Consider the following 21087-nt stretch of genomic DNA (forward strand, 5'->3'; position numbering starts at 1 on the left):
GTTCGGGGCAGGCAGGCGGATCCCACAGTTCGGGGCATGCAAATCCCACAGTTCGGGGCAGGCAGGCAGATCCCACAGTTCGAGGCAGGCAGGCAGATCCCACATTTCGGGACAGACAGCCAGGCAGATCCCACCGTTCGAGGCAGGCAGGCAGGCAGATCCCACAGTTCGAGGCAGGCAGATCCCACAGTTCAAGGCAGGCTGGCAGGCAGATCCCACAGTTCGAGGCAGGCAGGCAGATCCCACAGTTTGGGGCAGGCAGGCAGATCCCACAGTACGGGGCCGGCAGATCCACAGTTCGAGGCAGGCAGGCAGATCCCACAGTTCGGGGCAGGTAGGCAGGCAGATCCCACAGTTCGAGGCAGGCAGGCAGGCAGATCCCACAGTTCGAGGCTGGCAGGGAGATCCCACAGTTCGAGGCAGGCAGGCAGGCGGATCCCACAGTTCGGGGCATGCAAATCCCACAGTTCGGGGCAGGCAGGCAGATCCCACAGTTCGAGGCAGGCAGGCAGATCCCACAGTTCGGGACAGACAGCCAGGCAGATCCCACCGTTCGAGGCAGGCAGGCAGGCAGATCCCACAGTTCGAGGCAGGCAGATCCCACAGTTCAAGGCAGGCTGGCAGGCAGATCCCACAGTTCGAGGCAGGCAGGCAGATCCCACAGTTAGGGGCAGGCAGGCAGATCCCACAGTACGGGGCCCGCAGATCCACAGTTCGAGGCAGGCAGGCAGATCCCACAGTTTGGGGCAGGCAGATCCCACAGTTCAAGGCAGGCTGGCAGGCAGATCCCACAGTTCAAGGCAGGCAGGCAGATCCCACAGTTTGGGGCAGGCCAGCAGATCCCACAGTTCGGAGCAGGCAGGCAGGCAGATCCCACAGTTCGGGGCAGGCTGGCAGGCAGATCCCACAGTTTGGGGCAGGCAGGCAGATCCCACAGTACGGGGCCGGCAGATCCACAGTTCGAGGCAGGCAGGCAGATCCCACAGTTTGGGGCAGGCCGGCAGATCCCACAGTTCGGAGCAGGCAGGCAGGCAGATCCCACAGTTCGGGGCAGACAGGCGGGCTGGCAGATCCCACAGTTCGGGGCAGGCAGGCAGGCAGATCCGTGGCAGGCAGGCAGATCCCACAGTTCGGGGCAGGCAGGCAGAATCCACAGTTCGAGGCAGGTAGGCAGGCAGATCCCACAGTTCAGGGAAGGCAGGCAGATCCCACAGTTCAGGGAAGGCAGGCAGATCCCACAGTTCGAGGCAGGCAGGCAGATCCCACAGTTCGAGGCAGGAAGGCAGATCCCACAGTTCGGGGCAGGCTGGCAGATCCCACAGTTCGGGGCAGGCAGATCCCACAGTTCGGGGCAGGCTGGCAGATCCCACAGTTCGGGGAGGCAGAACGCACAGTTCGGGGCTGGCAGGCAGATCCCACAGTTCAGGGCAGGGAGGCAGATCCCACAGTTCGAGGCAGGCAGGCAGATCCCACAGTTTGGGGCAGGCAGGCAGATCCCACAGTTCAAGGCAGGCAGGCAGATCCCACAGTTCGGGACAGACAGCCAGTCAGATCCCACAGTTCGAGGCAGGCAGGCAGGCAGATCCCACAGTTCGGGGCAGGCAGGCAGATCCCACAGTTCGGAGCAGGCAGGCAGATCACACAGTTCGAGGCAGGCAGGCAGATGCCACAGTTCAAGGCAGGCAGGCAGATTCCACAGTTCGTGGCAGGCAGGCAGATCCCACAGTTCGGGGCAGGCAGGCGGATCCCACAGTTCGGGGCATGCAAATCCCACAGTTCGGGGCAGGCAGGCAGATCCCACAGTTCGAGGCAGGCAGGCAGATCCCACAGTTCAGGACAGACAGCCAGGCAGATCCCACCGTTCGAGGCAGGCAGGCAGGCAGATCCCACAGTTCGAGGCAGGCAGATCCCACAGTTCAAGGCAGGCTGGCAGGCAGATCCCACAGTTCGAGGCAGGCAGGCAGATCCCACAGTTCGGGACAGACAGGCGGCCTGGCAGATCCCACAGTTCGGGGCAGGCAGGCAGGCAGATCCGAGGCAGGCAGGCAGATCCCACAGTTCGGGGCAGGCAGGCAGAATCCACAGTTCGGGGCAGACTGGCAGATCCCACAGTTCGGGACAGACAGGCGGGCTGGCAGATCCCACAGTTCGGGGCAGGCAGGCAGGCAGATCCGAGGCAGGCAGGCAGATCCCACAGTTCGGGGCAGGCAGGCAGAATCCACAGTTCGAGGCAGGTAGGCAGGCAGATCCCACAGTTCGGGGAAGGCAGGCAGATCCCACAGTTCGAGGCAGGCAGGCAGATCCCACAGTTCGAGGCAGGCAGGCAGGCAGATCCCACAGTTCGGGGCAGGCAGGCATATCCCACAGTTCGGGACAGGCAGGCAGATCCCACCGTTCGGGGTAGACAGGCAGATCCCACAGTTCGGGACAGACAGGCGGGCTGGCAGATCCCACAGTTCGGGGCAGGCAGGCAGGCAGATCCCACAGTTCGAGGCAGGCAGGCAGATCCCACAGTTCGGGGCAGGCAGGCAGATCCCACAGTTCGGGGCAGGCTGGCAGATCCCACAGTTCGGGGCAGACAGGCGGGCTGGCAGATCCCACAGTTCGGGGCAGGCAGGCAGGCAGATCCGTGGCAGGCAGGCAGATCCCACAGTTCGGGGCAGGCAGGCAGAATCCACAGTTCGAGGCAGGTAGGCAGGCAGATCCCACAGTTCAGGGAAGGCAGGCAGATCCCACAGTTCGAGGCAGGCAGGCAGATCCCACAGTTCGAGGCAGGAAGGCAGATCCCACAGTTCGGGGCAGGCTGGCAGATCCCACAGTTCGGGGCAGGCAGATCCCACAGTTCGGGGCAGGCTGGCAGATCCCACAGTTCGGGGAGGCAGAACGCACAGTTCGGGGCTGGCAGGCAGATCCCACAGTTCAGGGCAGGGAGGCAGATCCCACAGTTCGAGGCAGGCAGGCAGATCCCACAGTTTGGGGCAGGCAGGCAGATCCCACAGTTCGAGGCAGGCAGGCAGATCCCACAGTTCGGGACAGACAGCCAGTCAGATCCCACAGTTCGAGGCAGGCAGGCAGGCAGATCCCACAGTTCGGGGCATGCAGGCAGATCCCACAGTTCGGAGCAGGCAGGCAGATCACACAGTTCGAGGCAGGCAGGCAGATGCCACAGTTCAAGGCAGGCAGGCAGATTCCACAGTTCGTGGCAGGCAGGCAGATCCCACAGTTCGGGGCAGGCAGGCGGATCCCACAGTTCGGGGCATGCAAATCCCACAGTTCGGGGCAGGCAGGCAGATCCCACAGTTCGAGGCAGGCAGGCAGATCCCACAGTTCAGGACAGACAGCCAGGCAGATCCCACCGTTCGAGGCAGGCAGGCAGGCAGATCCCACAGTTCGAGGCAGGCAGATCCCACAGTTCAAGGCAGGCTGGCAGGCAGATCCCACAGTTCGAGGCAGGCAGGCAGATCCCACAGTTCGGGACAGACAGGCGGGCTGGCAGATCCCACAGTTCGGGGCAGGCAGGCAGGCAGATCCGAGGCAGGCAGGCAGATCCCACAGTTCGGGGCAGGCAGGCAGAATCCACAGTTCGGGGCAGACTGGCAGATCCCACAGTTCGGGACAGACAGGCGGGCTGGCAGATCCCTCAGTTCGGGGCAGGCAGGCAGGCAGATCCGAGGCAGGCAGGCAGATCCCACAGTTCGGGGCAGGCAGGCAGAATCCACAGTTCGAGGCAGGTAGGCAGGCAGATCCCACAGTTCAGGGAAGGCAGGCAGATCCCACAGTTCGAGGCAGGCAGGCAGATCCCACAGTTCGAGGCAGGCAGGCAGGCAGATCCCACAGTTCGGGGCAGGCAGGCATATCCCACAGTTCGGGACAGGCAGGCAGATCCCACCGTTCGGGGTAGACAGGCAGATCCCACAGTTCGGGACAGACAGGCGGGCTGGCAGATCCCACAGTTCGGGGCAGGCAGGCAGGCAGATCCCACAGTTCGAGGCAGGCAGGCAGATCCCACAGTTCGGGGCAGGCAGGCAGATCCCACAGTTCGGGGCAGGCTGGCAGATCCCACAGTTCGGGGCAGGCAGGCAGATCCCACAGTTCAGGGGAGGCTGGCAGATCCCACAGTTCGGGGCAGGCAGATCCCACAGTTCGGGGCAGGTAGGCAGGCAGATCCCACAGTTCGAGGCAGGCAGGCAGGCAGATCCCACAGTTCGAGGCTGGCAGGCAGATCCCACAGTTCGAGGCAGGCAGGCAGGCAGATCCCACAGTTCGGGGCAGGCAGGCAGGCAGATCCCACAGTTCGGGGCAGGCAGGCAGATCCCACAGTTCGGGACAGGAAGGCAGATCCCACAGTTCGAGGCAGGCTGGCAGGCAGATCCCACAGTTTGGGGCAGGCAGGCAGATCCCACAGTACGGGGCCGGCAGATCCACAGTTCGAGGCAGGCAGGCAGATCCCACAGGTAGGGGCCGGCCGGCAGATCCCACAGTTCGGAGCAGGCAGGCAGGCAGATCCCACACTTCGAGGCAGGCAGGCAGGCAGATCCCACAGTTCGGGGCAGGCAGGCAGATCACACCGTTCGGGGCAGGCAGGCAGATCCCACAGTTCGGGACAGGCAGGCAGGCAGATCCCACCATTCGGGGCAGGCAGGCAGATCCCACAGTTCGGGGCAGACAGGCAGATCCCACAGTTCGGGACAGACAGGCGGGCTGGCAGATCCCACAGTTCGAGGCAGGCAGGCAGGCAGATCCCACAGTTCGGGGCAGGCAGGCAGGCAGATCCCACAGTTTGGGGCAGGCAGGCAGATCCCACAGTTCTGAGCAGGCAGGCAGGCAGATCCCACAGTTCGGGGCAGGCTGGCAGGCAGATCCCACAGTTTGGGGCAGGCAGGCAGATCCCACAGTACGGGGCCGGCAGATCCACAGTTCGAGGCAGGCAGGCAGATCCCACAGGTAGGGGCAGGCCGGCAGATCCCACAGTTCGGAGCAGGCAGGCAGGCTGATCCCACACTTCGAGGCAGGCAGGCAGGCAGATCCCACAGTTCGGGGCAGGCAGGCAGATCACACCGTTCGGGGCAGGCAGGCAGATCCCACAGTTCGGGACAGGCAGGCAGGCAGATCCCACCATTCGGGGCAGGCAGGCAGATCCCACAGTTCGGGGCAGACAGGCAGATCCCACAGTTCGGGACAGACAGGCGGGCTGGCAGATCCCACAGTTCGGGGCAGGCAGGCAGGCAGATCCCACAGTTCGAGGCAGGCAGGCAGATCCCACAGTTCGGGGCAGGCAGGCAGATCACACAGTTCGGGGCAGGCAGGCAGATCCCACAGTTCGGGACAGGCAGGCAGGCAGATCCCACCATTCGGGGCAGGCAGGCAGATCCCACAGTTCGGGGCAGACAGGCAGATCCCACAGTTTGGGGCAGGCCGGCAGATCCCACAGTTCGGAGCAGGCAGGCAGGCAGATCCCACACTTCGAGGCAGGCAGGCAGGCAGATCCCACAGTTCGGGGCAGGCAGGCAGATCACACAGTTCGGGACAGGCAGGCAGGCAGATCCCACAGTTCGGGACAGGCAGGCAGGCAGATCCCACCATTCGGGGCAGGCAGGCAGATCCCACAGTTCGGGGCAGACAGGCAGATCCCACAGTTCGGGACAGACAGGCGGGCTGGCAGATCCCACAGTTCGGGGCAGGCAGGCAGGCAGATCCCACAGTTCGAGGCAGGCAGGCAGATCCCACAGTTCGGGGCAGGCAGGCAGATCCCACAGTTCGGGGCAGGCTGGCAGATCCCACAGTTCGGGGCAGGCAGGCAGATCCCACAGTTCGGGGCAGGCTGGCAGATCCCACAGTTCGGGGCAGGCAGATCCCACAGTTCGGGGCAGGTAGGCAGGCCGATCCCACAGTTCGAGGCAGGCAGGCAGGCAGGCAGATCCCACAGTTCGAGGCTGGCAGGCAGATCCCACAGTTCGAGGCAGGCAGGCAGGCAGATCCCACAGTTCGGGGCAGGCAGGCAGGCAGATCCCACAGTTCGGGGCAGGCAGGCAGATCCCACAGTTCGGGACAGGCAGGCAGATCCCACCGTTCGGGGTAGACAGGCAGATCCCACAGTTCGGGACAGACAGGCGGGCTGGCAGATCCCACAGTTCGGGGCAGGCAGGCAGGCAGATCCCACAGTTCGAGGCATGCAGGCAGATCCCACAGTTCGGGGCAGGCAGGCAGATCCCACAGTTCGGGGCAGGCTGGCAGATCCCACAGTTCGGGGCAGGCAGGCAGATCCCACAGTTCGGGGCAGGCTGGCAGATCCCACAGTTCGGGGCAGGCAGATCCCACAGTTCAGGGCAGGTAGGCAGGCAGATCCCACAGTTCGAGGCAGGCAGGCAGGCAGATCCCACAGTTCGAGGCTGGCAGGCAGATCCCACAGTTCGAGGCAGGCAGGCAGGCAGATCCCACAGTTCGGGGCAGGCAGGCAGGCAGATCCCACAGTTCGGGGCAGGCAGGCAGATCCCACAGTTCGGGACAGGAAGGCAGATCCCACAGTTCGAGGCAGGCAGGCAGGCATACCCCACAGTTTGGGGCAGGCAGGCAGGCAGATCCCACAGTTTGAGGCAGGCAGATCCCACAGTTCGAGGCAGGAAGGCAGGCAGATCCCACAGTTCAAGGCAGGCAGGCAGATCCCACAGTTTGGGGCAGGCAGGCAGATCCCACAGTACGGGGCCGGCAGATCCACAGTTCGAGGCAGGCAGGCAGATCCCACAGTTTGGGGCAGGCCGGCAGATCCCACAGTTCGGAGCAGGCAGGCAGGCAGATCCCACACTTCGAGGCAGGCAGGCAGGCAGATCCCACAGTTCGGGGCAGGCAGGCAGATCACACAGTTCGGGGCAGGCAGGCAGATCCCACAGTTCGGGACAGGCTGGCAGGCAGATCCCACCATTCGGGGCAGGCAGGCAGACCCCACAGTTCTGGGCAGACAGGCAGATCCCACAGTTCGGGACAGACAGGCGGGCTGGCAGATCCCACAGTTCGGGGCAGGCAGGCAGGCAGATCCGAGGCAGGCAGGCAGATCCCACAGTTCGGGTCAGGCAGGCAGAATCCACAGTTCGAGGCAGGTAGGCAGGCAGATCCCACAGTTCAGGGAAGGCAGGCAGATCCCACAGTTCGAGGCAGGCAGGCAGATCCCACAGTTCGAGGCAGGAAGGCAGATCCCACAGTTCGGGGCAGGCTGGCAGATCCCACAGTTCGGGGCAGGCAGATCCCACAGTTCGGGGAGGCAGAGCGCACAGTTCGGGGCTGGCAGGCAGATCCCACAGTTCAGGGCAGGGAGGCAGATCCCACAGTTCGAGGCAGGCAGGCAGATCCCACAGTTTGGGGCAGGCAGGCAGATCCCACAGTTCGAGGCAGGCAGGCAGATCCCACAGTTCGGGACAGACAGCCAGTCAGATCCCACAGTTCGAGGCAGGCAGGCAGATCCCACAGTTCGGGGCAGGCAGGCAGATCACACAGTTCGAGGCAGGCAGGCAGATCCCACAGTTCAAGGCAGGCAGGCAGATTCCACAGTTCGTGGCAGGCAGGCAGATCCCACAGTTCGGGGCAGGCAGGCGGATCCCACAGTTCGGGGCATGCAAATCCCACAGTTCGGGGCAGGCAGGCAGATCCCACAGTTCGAGACAGGCAGGCAGATCCCACAGTTCGGGACAGACAGCCAGGCAGATCCCACCGTTTGAGGCAGGCAGGCAGGCAGATCCCACAGTTCGGGGCAGGCAGGCAGATCCCACAGTTCAAGGCAGGCAGGCAGATCCCTCAGTTCGTGGCAGGCAGGCAGATCCCACAGTTCGGGGCAGGCAGGCGTATCCCACAGTTCGGGGCATGCAGATCCCACAGTTCGGGGCAGGCAGGCAGATCCCACAGTTCGAGGCAGGCAGATCCCACAGTTCGGGGCAGGGAGGCAGGCAGATCCCACAGTTCGGGGCAGGGAGGCTGATCCCACAGTTCGGGACAGACAGCCAGGCAGATCGCACAGTTCGGGGCAGGCAGGCAGATCCCACAGGTCGAGGCAGGCAGGCAGATCCCACAGTTCGGGACAGACAGCCAGGCAGATCCCACAATTCGAGGCAGGCAGGCAGGCAGATCCCACAGTTCGGGACAGGCAGGCAGATTCCACAGTTCGGGGCAGGGAAGCAGATCCCACAGTTCGGGGCACGCTGGCAGATCCCACAGTTCGGGGCAGGCAGGCAGATCCCACAGTTCGGGGCAGGCTGGCAGATCCCACAGTTCGGGGCAGGCAGGCAGAATCCACAGTTCGAGGCAGGTAGGCAGGCAGATCCCACAGTTCAGGGAAGGCAGGCAGATCCCACAGTTCAGGGAAGGCAGGCAGATCCCACAGTTCGAGGCAGGCAGGCATATCCCACAGTTCGGGACAGGCAGGCAGATCCCACAGTTCGGGGCAGGCAGGCATATCCCACAGTTCGGGACAGGCAGGCAGATCCCACAGTTCGGGGCAGGCAGGCATATCCCACAGTTCGGGACAGGCAGGCAGATCCCACAGTTCGGGGCAGGCAGGCATATCCCACAGTTCAGGGCAGACAGGCAGATCCCACAGTTCGGGACAGACAGGCGGGCTGGCAGATCCCACAGTTCGAGGCAGGCAGGCAGATCCCACAGTTCGGGGCAGGCAGGCAGATCCCACAGTTCGGGGCAGGCTGGCAGATCCCACAGTACGGGGCAGGCAGGCAGATCCCACAGTTCGGGGCAGGCTGGCAGATCCCACAGTTCGGGGCAGGCAGTTCCCACAGTTCGGGGCAGGTAGGCAGGCAGATCCCACAGTTCGAGGCAGGCAGGCAGGCAGATCCCACAGTTCGAGGCTGGCAGGCAGATCGCACAGTTCGAGGCAGGCAGGCAGGCAGATCCCACAGTTCGGGGCAGGCAGGCAGGCAGATCCCACAGTTCGGGGCAGGCAGGCAGATCCCACAGTTCGGGACAGGAAGGCAGATCCCACAGTTCGAGGCAGGCAGGCAGGCAGACCCCACAGTTTGGGGCAGGCAGGCAGGCAGATCCCACAGTTCGAGGCAGGCAGATCCCACAGTTCGAGGCAGGCAGGCAGGCAGATCCCACAGTTCAAGGCAGGCAGGCAGGCGGATCCCACAGTTCGGGGCATGCAAATCTCACAGTTCGGGGCCGGCAGGCAGATCCCACAGTTCGAGGCAGGCAGGCAGATCCCACAGTTCAAGGCAGGCAGGCAGATCCCTCAGTTCGTGGCAGGCAGGCAGATCCCACAGTTCGGGGCAGGCAGGCGGATCCCACAGTTCGGGGCATGCAGATCCCACAGTTCGGGGCAGGCAGGCAGATCCCACAGTTCGAGGCAGGCAGATCCCACAGTTCGGGGCAGGGAGGCAGGCAGATCCCACAGTTCGGGGCAGGGAGGCTGATCCCACAGTTCGGGACAGACAGCCAGGCAGATCCCACAGTTCGGGGCAGGGAGGCAGATCCCACAGGTCGAGGCAGGCAGGCAGATCCCACAGTTCGGGACAGACAGATCCCACAGTTCGGGGCAGGTAGGCAGGCAGATCCCACAGTTCGAGGCAGGCAGGCAGGCAGATCCCACAGTTCGGGGCAGGCAGGCAGGCAGATCCCACAGTTCGGGGCAGGCAGGCATATCCCACAGTTCGGGACAGGCAGGCAGATCCCACAGTTCGGGGCAGGCAGGCATATCCCACAGTTCGGGACAGGCAGGCAGATCCCACAGTTCGGGGCACGCAGGCATATCCCACAGTTCGGGGCAGACAGGCAGATCCCACAGTTCGGGACAGACAGGCGGGCTGGCAGATCCCACAGTTCGGGGCAGGCAGGCAGGCAGATCCCACAGTTCGAGGCAGGCAGGCAGATCCCACAGTTCGGGGCAGGCAGGCAGATCCCACAGTTCGGGGCAGGCTGGCAGATCCCACAGTTCGGGGCAGGCAGGCAGATCCCACAGTTCGGGGCAGGCTGGCAGATCCCACAGTACGGGGCAGGCAGATCCCACAGTTCGGGGCAGGTAGGCAGGCAGATCCCACAGTTCGAGGCAGGCAGGCAGGCAGATCCCACAGTTCGAGGCTGGCAGGCAGATCCCACAGTTCGAGGCAGGCAGGCATGCAGATCCCACAGTTCGGGGCAGGCAGGCAGGCAGATCCCACAGTTCGGGGCAGGCAGGCAGATCCCACAGTTCGGGACAGGAAGGCAGATCCCACAGTTCGAGGCAGGCAGGCAGGCAGACCCCACAGTTCGAGGCAGGCAGATCCCACAGTTCGAGGCAGGCAGGCAGGCAGATCCCACAGTTCGGGGCAGGCAGGCAGATCCCACAGTTCGGGGCAGGCAGGCAGATCACACAGTTCGAGGCAGGCAGGCAGATCCCACAGTTCAAGGCAGGCAGGCAGATTCCACAGTTCGTGGCAGGCAGGCAGATCCCGCAGTTCGGGGCAGGCAGGCGGATCCCACAGTTCGGGGCATGCAAATCCCACAGTTCGGGGCAGGCAGGCAGATCCCACAGTTCGAGGCAGGCAGGCAGATCCCACAGTTCGGGACAGACAGCCAGGCAGATCCCACCGTTCGAGGCAGGCAGGCAGGCAGATCCCACAGTTCGAGGCAGGCAGATCCCACAGTTCAAGGCAGGCTGGCAGGCAGATCCCACAGTTCGAGGCAGGCAGGCAGATCCCACAGTACGGGGCCGGCAGATCCACAGTTCGAGGCAGGCAGGCAGATCCCACAGTTCGGGGCAGGTAGGCAGGCAGATCCCACAGTTCGAGGCAGGCAGGCAGGCAGATCCCACAGTTCGAGGCTGGCAGGGAGATCCCACAGTTCGAGGCAGGCAGGCAGGCGGATCCCACAGTTCGGGGCATGCAAATCCCACAGTTCGGGGCAGGCAGGCAGATCCCACAGTTCGAGGCAGGCAGGCAGATCCCACAGTTCGGGACAGACAGCCAGGCAGATCCCACCGTTCGAGGCAGGCAGGCAGGCAGATCCCACAGTTCGAGGCAGGCAGATCCCACAGTTCAAGGCAGGCTGGCAGGCAGATCCCACAGTTTGGGGCAGGCAGGCAGATCCCACAGTACGGGGCCGGCAGATCCACAGTTCGAGGCAGGCAGGCAGATCCCACAGTTCGGGGCAGGTAGGCAGGCAGATCCCACAGTTCGAGGCAGGCAGGCAGGCAGATCCCACAGTTCGAGGCTGGCAGGGAGATCCCACAGTTCGAGGCAGGCAGGCAGGCGGATCCCACAGTTCGGGGCATGCAAATCCCACAGTTCGGGGCAGGCAGGCAGATCCCACAGTTCGAGGCAGGCAGGCAGATCCCACAGTTCGGGACAGACAGCCAGGCAGATCCCACCGTTCGAGGCAGGCAGGCAGGCAGATCCCACATTTCGAGGCAGGCAGATCCCACAGTTCAAGGCAGGCTGGCAGGCAGATCCCACAGTTCGAGGCAGGCAGGCAGATCCCACAGTTTGGGGCAGGCAGGCAGATCCCACAGTACGGGGCCGGCAGATCCACAGTTCGAGGCAGGCAGGCAGATCCCACAGTTTGGGGCAGGCAGATCCCACAGTTCAAGGCAGGCTGGCAGGCAGATCCCACAGTTCAAGGCAGGCAGGCAGATCCCACAGTTTGGGGCAGGCCAGCAGATCCCACAGTTCGGAGCAGGCAGGCAGGCAGTTCCCACAGTTCGGGGCAGGCTGGCAGGCAGATCCCACAGTTTGGGGCAGGCAGGCAGATCCCACAGTACGGGGCCGGCAGATCCACAGTTCGAGGCAGGCAGGCAGATCCCACAGTTTGGGGCAGGCCGGCAGATCCCACAGTTCGGAGCAGGCAGGCAGGCAGATCCCACAGTTCGGGGCAGACAGGCGGGCTGGCAGATCCCACAGTTCGGGGCAGGCAGGCAGGCAGATCCGTGGCAGGCAGGCAGATCCCACAGTTCGGGGCAGGCAGGCAGAATCCACAGTTCGAGGCAGGTAGGCAGGCAGATCCCACAGTTCAGGGAAGGCAGGCAGATCCCACAGTTCAGGGAAGGCAGGCAGATCCCACAGTTCGAGGCAGGCAGGCATATCCCACAGTTCGGGACAGGCAGGCAGATCCCACAGTTCGGGGCAGGCAGGCATATCCCACAGTTCGGGACAGGCAGGCAGATCCCACAGTTCGGGGCAGGCAGGCATATCCCACAGTTCGGGACAGGCAGGCAGATCCCACAGTTCGGGGCAGGCAGGCATATCCCACAGTTCAGGGCAGACAGGCAGATCCCACAGTTCGGGACAGACAGGCGGGCTGGCAGATCCCACAGTTCGAGGCAGGCAGGCAGATCCCACAGTTCGGGGCAGGCAGGCAGATCCCACAGTTCGGGGCAGGCTGGCAGATCCCACAGTACGGGGCAGGCAGGCAGATCCCACAGTTCGGGGCAGGCTGGCAGATCCCACAGTTCGGGGCTGTCAGTTCCCACAGTTCGGGGCAGGTAGGCAGGCAGATCCCACAGTTCGAGGCAGGCAGGCAGGCAGATCCCACAGTTCGAGGCTGGCAGGCAGATCGCACAGTTCGAGGCAGGCAGGCAGGCAGATCCCACAGTTCGGGGCAGGCAGGCAGGCAGATCCCACAGTTCGGGGCAGGCAGGCAGATCCCACAGTTCGGGACAGGAAGGCAGATCCCACAGTTCGAGGCAGGCAGGCAGGCAGACCCCACAGTTTGGGGCAGGCAGGCAGGCAGATCCCACAGTTCGAGGCAGGCAGATCCCACAGTTCGAGGCAGGCAGGCAGGCAGATCCCACAGTTCAAGGCAGGCAGGCAGGCGGATCCCACAGTTCGGGGCATGCAAATCTCACAGTTCGGGGCCGGCAGGCAGATCCCACAGTTCGAGGCAGGCAGGCAGATCCCACAGTTCAAGGCAGGCAGGCAGATCCCTCAGTTCGTGGCAGGCAGGCAGATCCCACAGTTCGGGGCAGGCAGGCGGATCCCACAGTTCGGGGCATGCAGATCCCACAGTTCGGGGCAGGCAGGCAGATCCCACAGTTCGAGGCAGGCAGATCCCACAGTTCGGGGCAGGGAGGCAGGCAGATCCCACAGTTCGGGGCAGGGAGGCTGATCCCACAGTTCGGGACAGACAGCCAGGCAGATCCCACAGTTCGGGGCAGGGAGGCAGATCCCACAGGTCGAGGCAGGCAGGCAGATCCCACAGTTCGGGACAGACAGATCCCACAGTTCGGGGCAGGTAGGCAGGCAGATCCCACAGTTCGAGGCAGGCAGGCAGGCAGATCCCACAGTTCGGGGCAGGCAGGCAGGCAGATCCCACAGTTCGGGGCAGGCAGGCATATCCCACAGTTCGGGACAGGCAGGCAGATCCCACAGTTCGGGGCAGGCAGGCATATCCCACAGTTCGGGACAGGCAGGCAGATCCCACAGTTCGGGGCAGGCAGGCATATCCCACAGTTCGGGGCAGACAGGCAGATCCCACAGTTCGGGACAGACAGGCGGGCTGGCAGATCCCACAGTTCGGGGCAGGCAGGCAGGCAGATCCCACAGTTCGAGGCAGGCAGGCAGATCCCACAGTTCGGGGCAGGCAGGCAGATCCCACAGTTCGGGGCAGGCTGGCAGATCCCACAGTTCGGGGCAGGCAGGCAGATCCCACAGTTCGGGGCAGGCTGTCAGATCCCACAGTACGGGGCAGGCAGATCCCACAGTTCGGGGCAGGTAGGCAGGCAGATCCCACAGTTCGAGGCAGGCAGGCAGGCAGATCCCACAGTTCGAGGCTGGCAGGCAGATCCCACAGTTCGAGGCAGGCAGGCATGCAGATCCCACAGTTCGGGGCAGGCAGGCAGGCAGATCCCACAGTTCGGGGCAGGCAGGCAGATCCCACAGTTCGGGACAGGAAGGCAGATCCCACAGTTCGAGGCAGGCAGGCAGGCAGACCCCACAGTTCGAGGCAGGCAGATCCCACAGTTCGAGGCAGGCAGGCAGGCAGATCCCACAGTTCGGGGCAGGCAGGCAGATCCCACAGTTCGGGGCAGGCAGGCAGATCACACAGTTCGAGGCAGGCAGGCAGATCCCACAGTTCAAGGCAGGCAGGCAGATTCCACAGTTCGTGGCAGGCAGGCAGATCCCGCAGTTCGGGGCAGGCAGGCGGATCCCACAGTTCGGGGCATGCAAATCCCACAGTTCGGGGCAGGCAGGCAGATCCCACAGTTCGAGGCAGGCAGGCAGATCCCACAGTTCGGGACAGACAGCCAGGCAGATCCCACCGTTCGAGGCAGGCAGGCAGGCAGATCCCACAGTTCGAGGCAGGCAGATCCCACAGTTCAAGGCAGGCTGGCAGGCAGATCCCACAGTTCGAGGCAGGCAGGCAGATCCCACAGTACGGGGCCGGCAGATCCACAGTTCAAGGCAGGCAGGCAGATCCCACAGTTCGGGGCAGGTAGGCAGGCAGATCCCACAGTTCGAGGCAGGCAGGCAGGCAGATCCCACAGTTCGAGGCTGGCAGGGAGATCCCACAGTTCGAGGCAGGCAGGCAGGCGGATCCCACAGTTCGGGGCATGCAAATCCCACAGTTCGGGGCAGGCAGGCAGATCCCACAGTTCGAGGCAGGCAGGCAGATCCCACAGTTCGGGACAGACAGCCAGGCAGATCCCAACGTTCGAGGCAGGCAGGCAGGCAGATCCCACAGTTCGAGGCAGGCAGATCCCACAGTTCAAGGCAGGCTGGCAGGCAGATCCCACAGTTTGGGGCAGGCCGGCAGATCCCACAGTACGGGGCCGGCAGATCCACAGTTCGAGGCAGGCAGGCAGATCCCACAGTTCGGGGCAGGTAGGCAGGCAGATCCCACAGTTCGAGGCAGGCAGGCAGGCAGATCCCACAGTTCGAGGCTGGCAGGGAGATCCCACAGTTCGAGGCAGGCAGGCAGGCGGATCCCACAGTTCGGGGCATGCAAATCCCACAGTTCGGGGCAGGCAGGCAGATCCCACAGTTCGAGGCAGGCAGGCAGATCCCACAGTTCGGGACAGACAGCCAGGCAGATCCCACCGTTCGAGGCAGGCAGGCAGGCAGATCCCACATTTCGAGGCAGGCAGATCCCACAGTTCAAGGCAGGCTGGCAGGCAGATCCCACAGTTCGAGGCAGGCAGGCAGATCCCACAGTTTGGGGCAGGCAGGCAGATCCCACAGTACGGGGCCGGCAGATCCACAGTTCGAGGCAGGCAGGCAGATCCCACAGTTTGGGGCAGGCAGATCCCACAGTTCAAGGCAGGCTGGCAGGCAGATCCCACAGTTCAAGGCAGGCAGGCAGATCCCACAGTTTGGGGCAGGCCAGCAGATCCCACAGTTCGGAGCAGGCAGGCAGGCAGTTCCCACAGTTCGGGGCAGGCTGGCAGGCAGATCCCACAGTTTGGGGCAGGCAGGCAGATCCCACAGTACGGGGCCGGCAGATCCACAGTTCGAGGCAGGCAGGCAGATCCCACAGTTTGGGGCAGGCCGGCAGATCCCACAGTTCGGAGCAGGCAGGCAGGCAGATCCCACAGTTCGGGGCAGACAGGCGGGCTGGCAGATCCCACAGTTCGGGGCAGGCAGGCAGGCAGATCCGTGGCAGGCAGGCAGATCCCACAGTTCGGGGCAGGCAGGCAGAATCCACAGTTCGAGGCAGGTAGGCAGGCAGATCCCACAGTTCAGGGAAGGCAGGCAGATCCCACAGTTCAGGGAAGGCAGGCAGATCCCACAGTTCGAGGCAGGCAGGCAGATCCCACAGTTCGAGGCAGGAAGGCAGATCCCACAGTTCGGGGCAGGCTGGCAGATCCCACAGTTCGGGGCAGGCAGATCCCACAGTTCGGGGCAGGCTGGCAGATCCCACAGTTCGGGGAGGCAGAACGCACAGTTCGGGGCTGGCAGGCAGATCCCACAGTTCAGGGCAGGGAGGCAGATCCCACAGTTCGAGGCAGGCAGGCAGATCCCACAGTTTGGGGCAGGCAGGCAGATCCCACAGTTCGAGGCAGGCAGGCAGATCCCACAGTTCGGGACAGACAGCCAGTCAGATCCCACAGTTCGAGGCAGGCAGGCAGGCAGATCCCACAGTTCGGGGCAGGCAGGCAGATCCCACAGTTCGGAGCAGGCAGGCAGATCACACAGTTCGAGGCAGGCAGGCAGATCCCACAGTTCAAGGCAGGCAGGCAGATTCCACAGTTCGTGGCAGGCAGGCAGATCCCACAGTTCGGGGCAGGCAGGCGGATCCCACAGTTCGGGGCATTCAAATCCCACAGTTCGGGGCAGGCAGGCAGATCCCACAGTTCGAGGCAGGCAGGCAGATCCCACAGTTCAGGACAGACAGCCAGGCAGATCCCACCGTTCGAGGCAGGCAGGCAGGCAGATCCCACAGTTCGAGGCAGCCAGATCCCACAGTTCGGGGCAGGCAGGCAGATCACACAGTTCGAGGCAGGCAGGCAGATCCTACAGTTCAAGGCAGGCTGGCAGATCCCACAGTTCGGGGCAGGCCGGCAGGCATATCCCACAGTTCGGGGCAGGCAGGCAGATCCCACAGTTCGGGGCAGGCTGGCAGATCCCACAGTTCGGGGAGGCAGAACGCACAGTTCGGGGCTGGCAGGCAGATCCCACAGTTCGAGGCAGGCAGGCAGATCCCACAGTTCGAGGCAGGCAGGCAGATCCCACAGTTCAAGGCAGGCAGGCAGATCCCACAGTTCGGGACAGACAGCCAGTCAGATCCCACAGTTCGAGGCAGGCAGGCAGGCAGATCCCACAGTTCGGGGCAGGCAGGCAGATCCCACAGTTCGGGGCAGGCAGGCAGATCACACAGTTCGAGGCAGGCAGGCAGATCCCACAGTTCAAGGCAGGCAGGCAGATTCCACAGTTCGTGGCAGGCAGGCAGATCCCGCAGTTCGGGGCAGGCAGGCGGATCCCACAGTTCGGGGCATGCAAATCCCACAGTTCGGGGCAGGCAGGCAGATCCCACAGTTCGAGGCAGGCAGGCAGATCCCACAGTTCGGGACAGACAGCCAGGCAGATCCCACCGTTCGAGGCAGGCAGGCAGGCAGATCCCACAGTTCGAGGCAGGCAGATCCCACAGTTCAAGGCAGGCTGGCAGGCAGATCCCACAGTTCGAGGCAGGCAGGCAGATCCCACAGTTTGGGGCAGGCAGGCAGATCCCACAGTACGGGGCCGGCAGATCCACAGTTCGAGGCAGGCAGGCAGATCCCACAGTTCGGGGCAGGTAGGCAGGCAGATCCCACAGTTCGAGGCAGGCAGGCAGGCAGATCCCACAGTTCGAGGCTGGCAGGGAGATCCCAGAGTTCGAGGCAGGCAGGCAGGCGGATCCCACAGTTCGGGGCATGCAAATCGCACAGTTCGGGGCAGGCAGGCAGATCCCACAGTTCGAGGCAGGCAGGCAGATCCCACAGTTCGGGACAGACAGCCAGGCATATCCCACCGTTCGAGGCAGGCAGGCAGGCAGATCCCACAGTTCGAGGCAGGCAGATCCCACAGTTCAAGGCAGGCTGGCAGGCAGATCCCACAGTTCGAGGCAGGCAGGCAGATCCCACAGTTAGGGGCAGGCAGGCAGATCCCACAGTACGGGGCCCGCAGATCCACAGTTCGAGGCAGGCAGGCAGATCCCACAGTTTGGGGCAGGCAGATCCCACAGTTCAAGGCAGGCTGGCAGGCAGATCCCACAGTTCAAGGCAGGCAGGCAGATCCCACAGTTTGGGGCAGGCCAGCAGATCCCACAGTTCGGAGCAGGCAGGCAGGCAGATCCCACAGTTCGGGGCAGGCTGGCAGGCAGATCCCACAGTTTGGGGCAGGCAGGCAGATCCCACAGTACGGGGCCGGCAGATCCACAGTTCGAGGCAGGCAGGCAGATCCCACAGTTTGGGGCAGGCCGGCAGATCCCACAGTTCGGAGCAGGCAGGCAGGCAGATCCCACAGTTCGGGGCAGACAGGCGGGCTGGCAGATCCCACAGTTCGGGGCAGGCAGGCAGGCAGATCCGTGGCAGGCAGGCAGATCCCACAGTTCGGGGCAGGCAGGCAGAATCCACAGTTCGAGGCAGGTAGGCAGGCAGATCCCACAGTTCAGGGAAGGCAGGCAGATCCCACAGTTCAGGGAAGGCAGGCAGATCCCACAGTTCGAGGCAGGCAGGCAGATCCCACAGTTCGAGGCAGGAAGGCAGATCCCACAGTTCGGGGCAGGCTGGCAGATCCCACAGTTCGGGGCAGGCAGATCCCACAGTTCGGGGCAGGCTGGCAGATCCCACAGTTCGGGGAGGCAGAACGCACAGTTCGGGGCTGGCAGGCAGATCCCACAGTTCAGGGCAGGGAGGCAGATCCCACAGTTCGAGGCAGGCAGGCAGATCCCACAGTTTGGGGCAGGCAGGCAGATCCCACAGTTCGAGGCAGGCAGGCAGATCCCACAGTTCGGGACAGACAGCCAGTCAGATCCCACAGTTCGAGGCAGGCAGGCAGGCAGATCCCACAGTTCGGGGCAGGCAGGCAGATCCCACAGTTCGGAGCAGGCAGGCAGATCACACAGTTCGAGGCAGGCAGGCAGATGCCACAGTTCAAGGCAGGCAGGCAGATTCCACAGTTCGTGGCAGGCAGGCAGATCCCACAGTTCGGGGCAGGCAGGCGGATCCCACAGTTCGGGGCATGCAAATCCCACAGTTCGGGGCAGGCAGGCAGATCCCACAGTTCGAGGCAGGCAGGCAGATCCCACAGTTCAGGACAGACAGCCAGGCAGATCCCACCGTTCGAGGCAGGCAGGCAGGCAGATCCCACAGTTCGAGGCAGGCAGATCCCACAGTTCAAGGCAGGCTGGCAGGCAGATCCCACAGTTCGAGGCAGGCAGGCAGATCCCACAGTTCGGGACAGACAGGCGGGCTGGCAGATCCCACAGTTCGGGGCAGGCAGGCAGGCAGATCCGAGGCAGGCAGGCAGATCCCACAGTTCGGGGCAGGCAGGCAGAATCCACAGTTCGGGGCAGACTGGCAGATCCCACAGTTCGGGACAGACAGGCGGGCTGGCAGATCCCACAGTTCGGGGCAGGCAGGCAGGCAGATCCGAGGCAGGCAGGCAGATCCCACAGTTCGGGGCAGGCAGGCAGAATCCACAGTTCGAGGCAGGTAGGCAGGCAGATCCCACAGTTCAGGGAAGGCAGGCAGATCCCACAGTTCGAGGCAGGCAGGCAGATCCCACAGTTCGAGGCAGGCAGGCAGGCAGATCCCACAGTTCGGGGCAGGCAGGCATATCCCACAGTTCGGGACAGGCAGGCAGATCCCACCGTTCGGGGTAGACAGGCAGATCCCACAGTTCGGGACAGACAGGCGGGCTGGCAGATCCCACAGTTCGGGGCAGGCAGGCAGGCAGATCCCACAGTTCGAGGCAGGCAGGCAGATCCCACAGTTCGGGGCAGGCAGGCAGATCCCACAGTTCGGGGCAGGCTGGCAGATCCCACAGTTCGGGGCAGACAGGCGGGCTGGCAGATCCCACAGTTCGGGGCAGGCAGGCAGGCAGATCCGTGGCAGGCAGGCAGATCCCACAGTTCGGGGCAGGCAGGCAGAATCCACAGTTCGAGGCAGGTAGGCAGGCAGATCCCACAGTTCAGGGAAGGCAGGCAGATCCCACAGTTCAGGGAAGGCAGGCAGATCCCACAGTTCGAGGCAGGCAGGCAGATCCCACAGTTCGAGGCAGGAAGGCAGATCCCACAGTTCGGGGCAGGCTGGCAGATCCCACAGTTCGGGGCAGGCAGATCCCACAGTTCGGGGCAGGCTGGCAGATCCCACAGTTCGGGGAGGCAGAACGCACAGTTCGGGGCTGGCAGGCAGATCCCACAGTTCAGGGCAGGGAGGCAGATCCCACAGTTCGAGGCAGGCAGGCAGATCCCACAGTTTGGGGCAGGCAGGCAGATCCCACAGTTCGAGGCAGGCAGGCAGATCCCACAGTTCGGGACAGACAGCCAGTCAGATCCCACAGTTCGAGGCAGGCAGGCAGGCAGATCCCACAGTTCGGGGCATGCAGGCAGATCCCACAGTTCGGAGCAGGCAGGCAGATCACACAGTTCGAGGCAGGCAGGCAGATGCCACAGTTCAAGGCAGGCAGGCAGATTCCACAGTTCGTGGCAGGCAGGCAGATCCCACAGTTCGGGGCAGGCAGGCGGATCCCACAGTTCGGGGCATGCAAATCCCACAGTTCGGGGCAGGCAGGCAGATCCCACAGTTCGAGGCAGGCAGGCAGATCCCACAGTTCAGGACAGACAGCCAGGCAGATCCCACCGTTCGAGGCAGGCAGGCAGGCAGATCCCACAGTTCGAGGCAGGCAGATCCCACAGTTCAAGGCAGGCTGGCAGGCAGATCCCACAGTTCGAGGCAGGCAGGCAGATCCCACAGTTCGGGACAGACAGGCGGGCTGGCAGATCCCACAGTTCGGGGCAGGCAGGCAGGCAGATCCGAGGCAGGCAGGCAGATCCCACAGTTCGGGGCAGGCAGGCAGAATCCACAGTTCGGGGCAGACTGGCAGATCCCACAGTTCGGGACAGACAGGCGGGCTGGCAGATCCCTCAGTTCGGGGCAGGCAGGCAGGCAGATCCGAGGCAGGCAGGCAGATCCCACAGTTCGGGGCAGGCAGGCAGAATCCACAGTTCGAGGCAGGTAGGCAGGCAGATCCCACAGTTCAGGGAAGGCAGGCAGATCCCACAGTTCGAGGCAGGCAGGCAGATCCCACAGTTCGAGGCAGGCAGGCAGGCAGATCCCACAGTTCGGGGCAGGCAGGCATATCCCACAGTTCGGGACAGGCAGGCAGATCCCACCGTTCGGGGTAGACAGGCAGATCCCACAGTTCGGGACAGACAGGCGGGCTGGCAGATCCCACAGTTCGGGGCAGGCAGGCAGGCAGATCCCACAGTTCGAGGCAGGCAGGCAGATCCCACAGTTCGGGGCAGGCAGGCAGATCCCACAGTTCGGGGCAGGCTGGCAGATCCCACAGTTCGGGGCAGGCAGGCAGATCCCACAGTTCAGGGGAGGCTGGCAGATCCCACAGTTCGGGGCAGGCAGATCCCACAGTTCGGGGCAGGTAGGCAGGCAGATCCCACAGTTCGAGGCAGGCAGGCAGGCAGATC

The sequence above is a fragment of the Hypanus sabinus genome, chromosome 2, assembly GCF_030144855.1.
Source record: "Hypanus sabinus isolate sHypSab1 chromosome 2, sHypSab1.hap1, whole genome shotgun sequence".
Taxonomy (NCBI): domain Eukaryota; kingdom Metazoa; phylum Chordata; class Chondrichthyes; order Myliobatiformes; family Dasyatidae; genus Hypanus; species Hypanus sabinus.